The sequence below is a fragment of the Helianthus annuus genome, chromosome 5, assembly GCF_002127325.2.
Source record: "Helianthus annuus cultivar XRQ/B chromosome 5, HanXRQr2.0-SUNRISE, whole genome shotgun sequence".
Classification (NCBI taxonomy): Eukaryota; Viridiplantae; Streptophyta; class Magnoliopsida; order Asterales; family Asteraceae; genus Helianthus; species Helianthus annuus.
The window spans coordinates 10,288,498-10,297,255 of record NC_035437.2 but is presented as its reverse complement, the minus strand read 5'-3'; the positions used below and the strand labels follow the sequence as shown (position 1 = coordinate 10,297,255).

Here is an 8,758-nt window from a genome sequence, read left to right as displayed (position 1 = left end):
CCCAATTCATGGCATAGGCCATATTTCTTCCTTTGGCTTGAAGTACCGTATTCCACCATTCTAGCGCTCCTTCCTTAAAAAGATGCGAAGCATACATAACCTTGTCTTCTTCAGCACATTTACTTATCATAATTACTGCTTCGGTCTTCTCCAACCAACGCAGTGTCGCAGTTGCCCCTTCATTGCCTGCAAATTCAGCTGGTTTACAAGCAAGAAATTCCTTGTAAGTGCAACCAGGCGTTGCAGCTTTCATTTTCTTAGGGAGTGGGGCCTGCCGTGGATCATTGTTATGATTATCATGATTGCCGCCTCCGTTTACGCTATTACTGAAATTATCTTCCTGAGTACGTTTACTAGGAATGATTTGTTGAGGTTCAACAGGCTTCTCGGCAGCAGCCAGAATTGCTGGAATAACATTGGCTATCCCTTGAGCAACAATATTCTCAATATCTTGCCTAGTCATAAATTGATTTTCCTGATTTTGCTCAGATTGATTCACTTCATTAACTGGTTCATTACCAGCGTTTTCCATCTGGTAATTATTATAGATATAATTTATTAATGTCAAATAATCAACAATTAAAAATAATTGCACATAATCACATAACTTTTACAACACACGTATAACCAAAATTGTCGATTTCTCGACTTTCATTTTTTTATAGATTATATTAGGCATCCGTACACACTGTTTATCTTACAATGTTTTATTCTTGAGCTATTTTATAGAGTTATATTTTTGTTACTACTGTTATTATACAAACATAACCTCCCAACCCCACTATTCCTTTGTCAACTGGCATTTTAGTAGCGATGTTCCATCTCGTCGTATTTCCAGGAGATTTGTTCTCCCATTTCCCGGATCCTATTCCCCGTACCTATCAGTTCTTCGCCAAAATGGCGGAGTTCGGCTAGGTTCTCATTACTCATCGGTGGGTTTGGTATAGGTTCTGGGTCGAACTGAGGGAAAAAGTCATAAGGATTATTAAGAAGGTTTTGAAACTCCCAGTCGTTAGTCCACCACTCATCCATTTCTCCTAAAGGTTGGGTGTGGATTAGAGGGTCTGGAATAGCTGGTTACAAATTGATTGGAAGTTGGGTTTCAGCAGAATAAGGGTAGAGATTGTTGGTGATAGGTCTAATGACATCACAGCTTGCCAGTAGATGATCTAATTCCTCCTGGAATGTAAATTCTTTAGTTTGCTTGGAACTTTCTCCGATTTCAATTCCCATTTGCCTAGAATTTCCCCCAATTTCTATCCCTGCTGGCCTAGAACTCTCTCCGATCTCGATTCCTTTTCCTTTATCCATAGGATTTTCTATTTTGGGAATTTTCCTAGTTACTGGTTTCCTCCTGCGCACTTTCCTCCATCCTACATATCTTCTTCTTTTCTTAGGCTTTGCTTTCTCCGGAGGTAGAGCTTGAAATTCCATAGGTTCCTCCAAATCAGCAATGTAACCAGTGAACTCGTTGGAAACTTCTATTGGTACAGGATAGAGATTGAGATTGAGATTCTGAAGGGCTTTAGATAACTCATACATGCTGTTTTAGCATATATGCAAAATGCACAAAAATGCTAAGTTAAAATTTTATAACAAAAATTGCATAAATAAACATTTAAGTTTTATTGCATACCATGTGACTAATTTAATACAAAGGACAACTGAAATTCGAAACACACTAGGGTTTATCGTAATTTATTTATTTACTGGATTACTTTTCTTTAGAGCTTCTGGCTTGTAGGTAATATAGGTGCTAATACTGGTTCAGGGTACTAATAGTTTTCTAAAGGTTGGTATTTACTGCTACCGTTGCTAACATATAAAGATCTGCCCATTTTTCATCTAATTTGTCTTCCCAAGGTGGATTATTGCCTATTTCCTGGGTTTCCGGATTAAACCTCACTTTCTTTGGTTGTGATTTCTTTCCTCCCTCCCTCCTGACTTTTCCTAATAATCAAACTTCTTTTATTAGGAGAAAGTGGCTTTTCAAACTGGGTTTTACGGACAAATATTCCTTCCTCCATATCTGCTGGGTATTTTGAGGAAGTTCCTTTTTCTTTAGGTGAAGTATCTAATTTATGATAGATAGCCGAAAGTCTTTGTTTACCCATACTGTAACTAACAGATAGTCAGTTAATAAAACACATAATCACATAATGGCAATCAGTAGAATTAAGTATTTTGCTGAATACTTAATTTGCTTAAATCAGTGGCTCTGATACCATCTTTTCCTGTCACGGCCCTAGCCCCGGTTTGACCCGGTCAAGAGCCGCGGGACAGGAACCCCGTGGTATTTAATTTAGGCGACAGCGGAAGTCTTTAATACAGGATCTTTTAATACTAAAAATGCCCGTTTACTTTATTACATAATTTAGGGATAAAACCCTGTAATTTACAATAAAGTGATTTCACTGGGAAATCTTTATTTTACAAAACATGTTTCTTTATTTATTTATTTTTTGAGCCACTTCCTTAAGCTTGTAGTGCTTCACGGCACTTTTCCTGGATCACAACAGATCACCTGAAACATGTTTGAAAAAGGTTTTGTCAGCGGGGAAATACTGAGTGAATCATTCTTTTTGTTTAAAACCATGCTTGGTTATAATTTACAGTATTAAGAGCGATTACAATGTTTCTGTTTATCAACCAACTACCCACAGTATTTGTCACTCGACCATCCATTGGTAACCTCATTGTCCAATGGTGTCTGTGACTATGGTCATATCACCCCTTGGCTAACCCGTTGTCCAATGGTGACGGTTATCAAGTAATGTATACAAAACCCCACATACCGGCTATAACTTGGTGATTACAAAGACTTAATCCCCGTAATTATAACTTTGAAATAAATAGAGTTTTGGAAATAATTTGATAAAAAGAGAATGACTCACATTGCTGATTTATGCAGGCGGAGTTTAATCTACTGATTAGCCTGTTTAACCTAAATTAAATAACAATGCACACGAACTGGGTTAGTAACTAATACAGCATTTACGACAATTCACGAGATTAAACCCTCACAACAAATGACAAAGTGCGATACTTAAACATCCATCGAATTAACGACGAATGACAAAGTATAAACCCAAATTGAGCTGCAGTGAAACATTCGTTGGATAGTTTTAATCGATCGGACGTTGAATCGTAATAGCGATCGAGTTATTACCCTGTTTATCGCGGCAACGTTTAGTGATTCGTGTGTGTTTATAGTAACTGGACTATATCTCAGCGTCTATTTGGAATTTAATCGTCGAACCAACATCAGAATTCAAGTGCCAACCCCCTCTATTTATACTGTAATTTGGGTTCCCTCGCGTGTCGCGACAGGGAGACTTGTCTCCTTCGCGTGGCGCGACGAGTCTATTTTTTAGCATAGGGTGGCCACGTTCATGGGTAGCTCAGCTGAGTTGGTGGTTCGACTAAATTCGTTTTCTACAGCAAATTATGAAGATAATCGTCAGCTAGGGTTTACCCCCCCTGAGTTTTAGGGGCCCTGATCCTGATTCCGATTGTTCTGAAAATTTTAGGGTTTATTCAGGATTACTTGGGTTTCTCAATTTGGGTTTCCTTATTGGACAATTAACATACTAAGTAATAATTTTAGTGAGAGTTGTTACATCCTCCCCACCTTAATAAAAATCTCGTCCTCGAGATTTACTGGAATAGATGAGGATATTTTCGCTTCATCTCCGATTCTAGCTCCCAAGTGTATTCTGGTCCTCTATTTGAATCCCACTTGACTTTGACTAATACTAGTCGTTTGTGCTTAAGAAACTTGATCTTTCTATCTTCTATTTGCAGTGGTTTCTCTACAAGTTTCAGCTTTTCATTTACTTCTATATCCTGAAGAGGTACTACCAGGGATTCGTCTGATAGACATTTCTTGAGGTTGGATACATGAAATACATCATGTACTCCAGCTAATTCTTCTGGTAGTTGTAAACGATAAGCAACTGGTCCTATTCGTTGAATTACTGGAAAGGGTCCTATGTACCTTGGACTCAGTTTTCCTTTCTTACCGAATCATACTACTCCTTTCCAAGGAGATACTTTCAAAAGTACCTTGTCTCCGACTTGAAACTCTAGCGGCTTGCGGCGATTGTCTGCATAGCTTTTCTGACGATCTCGAGCCGTTTTCAGTCTTTCCTTGATTTGAGTTATCTTATCAGTGGTTTCTTGTACAATTTCGGGACCTGATAATTGACTTTCTCCTATTTCTGATCGAGGTTCTCGGCATTGAGAAATCTTTGTAAACTAAATCACACGTGTGTATGTTGACATTTAAGAGATATGCAGTCAGGAAAATCAAGAGCAAAGGTGATACATATGCGTATTAGACACAAAAAAAAACACTAAAAAATGGCTACTGATATACGTTAAATTATACATGTTTTTATACCCCAAAACACTTCCGTTTTAAGCATTTTTTACCGAAAACACGACGGTTCGGTACCAAAATCGGTACTTTTATACTTTCAGGTCTTAAACAGAGTATAATGGAAAAATCTGGTGAAAACGGACAAAATCTGATGCATTTCTGATGAAAATGGCAAAAATCTGATGGACTGCCAAGTGTGGCGGCACTACCGTGCCGCTGCTACGATCTCGAAAGCACTGCTAGTGCAACCAGGAGTGCCAACTGTTTCTCGGGCCGCACTACCGTGCCATTGCCAAACCAAGCCTTCTGACCAACATCTCTGAGGAGTAGCACTATCGTGCCACCAGCGGCACTACCGTGCCGATCTGCTGACCCAAGCAACTTGTCCACTAGTCCACTTGGCTGACTCGGGATCGCTGAAATTGACGTCACCCGACAAGACCTGACCGCACGGCCGTGCCAAATCCGCACGGCCGTGCCAATCTTGAAATCGCCTATAAATAGTAGCATTCGCTACTGGTTCAAATGTTGGGTTTTTCTCCATGTTTCTGGGCGATTTCTGGGTTCCGAAGCAGTCCTGATCAGACCCATTTGAAGCTTAAAGATCGAGTGGAAGCATAACCGATCCAACCCATCAATTCCTTGCTTGTTTATGGTTCGATTCCTTGTTCTTGAACATGTATTCTGATCATTTTGCAAGTATTGAGCTGATGTTAGTTATGTAATAGTAGTTATAAACTTGTTTCTTGAATAATCTTTATGTTGTAATCTTATTTGTATGAAACTTTAGTACTTTTTCATGTTTGAATCTTCATGATTATATAATGAACGTTTCATTGATGTTGAGTTCCTGATTAAGTTTGATTATTTTGGATAATGAATCTGTGGTTAGTGGGATGGTAACTATTTCTTGATTAATCACTTGTTTGTAAACTTGTTTACACCATGAAACTCGAGAGGGGTATTGGTTTTATCCAAGATATATCTTATTTTTATTAGGAATACTTTCTTGCACGTAAGGGTTCTAACGAATTATATGGTGTTGATTACATGTTATTGCATGCGGTTTATGATCCTTGTTTAGTAGTTTTGGTCTGAAATTGCTGACATGGTAGATTTGTGTTCAAGACTTGTAAAGGTGAAATATGTTGTTATATGATCTACTTAAATGCTTATCCTCGTGGCTGTATTGTGACCATCGGTATTGCTTTCTGATGTGTGTAAAATGCAACATATAAATCACATCAATTAGGGCATAAAACTAACCCTTTTTAAGTACTAATGTTGGAAAAAGAGTGTTTTTGTCTTCCTTTTGTATTTTCAGGATGAAATGAGCTCAAATTCACAAAAGAAGCAAAAAGACAGCTAATTCTAACATAAATACAAGAAAAGGAACAAAAGTAGACTGCCCGGACCCTCAACGGCACCCTCCAAGGCAAAGAAGAGAAAACAGAAGACTGAACACGCCCCGTGTCCAGCGAACACGGGGCCGTGCCCAAGAAGCAGCAGAAAAGACAAACCAGTAGAAGCTTCCATTGCCCACCACGGGGCCGTGTCCAGCGGGCACGGGGGCGTGGTGAAAGTACAGCAGGCGCATTAATTGTAATTGCGAATTACAATTAATGAAGAGAGAGAATGTCAGACGGGCACGGGGGCGTGTCCAGCGGACACGGGGCCGTGCCCAGCCTTCTGTTCAGCCTATAAATAGGGGTGCTTGGTTTCATTCCATCTCATCCCTTGGCACACCACCTCTCTCACACTTCATCCACCACCCACCACCACCATAACACCATCATCCACCACCATCATCCATTGTCCATCATAGAGTGTGTGAGTCATCTCGTGATCCAAGATTGATCGTAAGAGTTCTTGACAATCAAGGCCATGTTTGCCTAAGTCTCTTACAACACTTGGTGAAGACAAGTGTTTAGTATAATACTTTTTATTTTTAATCTTTTGCACTTTTTATTTGGTTTTGTATTAATGACTTTAATAACTAGTTACTTATGTTGAAGGTGATCTTTCCTAATCGTTTGTCCGTGGTGTCTTGGCGTTATTTTACTGTCTATATAAAATAAAAGATTTTCACCATTCATATCTCCACGGTCTATATGGAGGTATGTTGGCTACCTGGTCGGGGGTTAAGGGAACGGTTTGGTAAGGGTCTTGCCCTTGTTCAGCGTTTAGAGGTCCTGCTTGGGACCTGGGTCAAATTTAGTAGGATCTCCTTCAATGCCCATAGGTATTGGATGGCGGGGATCCAAACTCTTTGACCCCCTCATAAGTTAACTACTATTAATACTATAACCCGGCTATTTAGGACTGTATCCCTGCTGACTCAGACTACTTAGCCGAGGGTAACGTCACCGCCGAAAGCGGGGCCTACCACAATTCTCATTAATAACTTAATTCATTATCTTTCAATAATCCGACCCTTTAGGATTGTATCCTTGCTGACTCAAACTACTGGGTTGAGGGTAACGTCGCCTTCAAAAGAGGGGCCTACTACAATAACTAAGATAATCTCTTAAACAAGTGCAAAAGTGCAAAAATAATCAAAGTTTATACTAATATACGTGTCGGATCCAAGTGATTCATCTTGTCTATCTGTTTTTATTTTATTTTATTTTTCAGCATTTAGTTAGTTTTTATTTTTCTTAGTTTAAAACATTTTTCTCACTTTTTGATTTGATTAGACGTTGAGGATAAACCGGTATTAAAAGCTCTTGGTCCTTGGACGACCTCGGTATCTTACCAACACTATACTACGTCCACGATGGGTGCACTTGCCCATATGTGTGTTTAGTGTTAGTGAATATCGTGTTTTATAAATTTAAAACTTGGCTAAAAGTGTAAAAAGGGCTTAAATATACATCTAAATTATATTACACTACACACGCATCAAGTTTTTGGCGCCGTTGCCGGGGACACAAGGATTTTAAGAAAGTTAGGAATCAACGGCCTAATCATATTTTTATTTTTTTCTTTAATTTTTAGGATTTTTCGTAGATTTTCAGCTTCTGCAGAGCTCAGCACGGGGCCGTGCCTGGTCGGACACGGGCCGTGCTCAGCATCATTACTGGCAGTTTTTGTTTTCCAAGTTACAGAAGGCTGACCACGGGGCCGTGCCGGTGCAACACGGGGCCGTGTCCAACTTCCAGTAACTGGGATCTGGAAAACAATCACTGAAATTCCGACCACGGGCCGTGTTCGCTCAACACGGGGCCGTGGTGAACCTTCTGACCAACATTCTTTTCTGTTTTTATTGCAGGACTTGGAACCCGACGCCAACCTCACGTAGTGTATGAGCTCCAGTTCCAATAAAGACATAAAAGAACCACTAGAAGAACCCGAACGCTTTCTCAGAAAAAGGTTAAAAGCCAAAAACCAAGAGAAGGTTTCGGGTGATCCACCTCCAATGGCGGACCAACGTACCCTTATGGATTATCTACGACCCACCGTAGGTAATCTAGGCGCCGCTATCAATGCTCCGAATGTTGAAGCCAATAACTTCGAACTTCGGCCGCATTTGATACAAATGCTCCAAAACTCCGCAACCTTCCACGGGCTTGCGGACGAGGATCCCCATCTACATATAACTAATTTCTTGGAAATATGTGATACCTTTCGGATCAATGGAGCATCAAACGACGCCATCCGCCTCCGTATGTTTCCCTTCTCACTAAAAGACCGAGCGAAAGCTTGGCTCAACGCCCTCCCAGCTGTATCGGTAAACACCTGGGATGAACTAGCCCAAAAATTTCTATATAAGTATTTCCCTCCTGCTAAAACTGCTAAGTTAATGGCTGAAATTAATACATATTCACAAGAGGACGGAGAATCCTTATATGAAACTTGGGAAAGGTTCAAGGAGCTATTACGCAAGTGTCCCCATCACGGCCTCGCAATATGGCAACAAGTATCCACTTTCTATAATGGATTGTTGCCACACACTAGGCAGACACTTGATTCTAGCTCCGGGGGACTTTTAGGTAATCGACGCCCACACGAAATATATAATCAAATTGAGGAAATTGCTCAAACCAATTTTCAATGGCATACCCACCGGGGAAATAAGTCTATCGCCCCGGGCGCCCATAAGGTCGACGAAAGAACTTCTTTACAAGCCCAAATCGAGGCCCTTTCTTCAAAAATAAAAAAATTAGAGATGACAAAAACAGTCTCGGTTATGGCTTGTGAAGGATGTGGTGGGTCACATGAAAATTGGAGTTGCATGAAAGAAACGGACGATCAACAAGAAATGGTAAACTACATTGATAATAGACCTAGGCCGTCGGGTCCCCCAACGGGAACTTACAACCAAGGATGGCGAAACCACCCAAACCTCGGTTGGAGGGAACCTGGCAATAGTAGTAA

The 8,758-nt window shown here is 40.3% G+C and overlaps 1 non-coding gene across 1 annotated transcript; it reads right to left on the bottom strand.

Annotated features, from left to right (window-relative positions):
* Window positions 1-8,177: 8,177 nt before the first annotated feature.
* On the bottom strand, window positions 8,178-8,284 carry LOC118492771. Its single transcript, XR_004894773.1, has one exon. It is a non-coding gene; the product is annotated as a small nucleolar RNA R71 (small nucleolar RNA).
* Window positions 8,285-8,758: the final 474 nt, after the last annotated feature.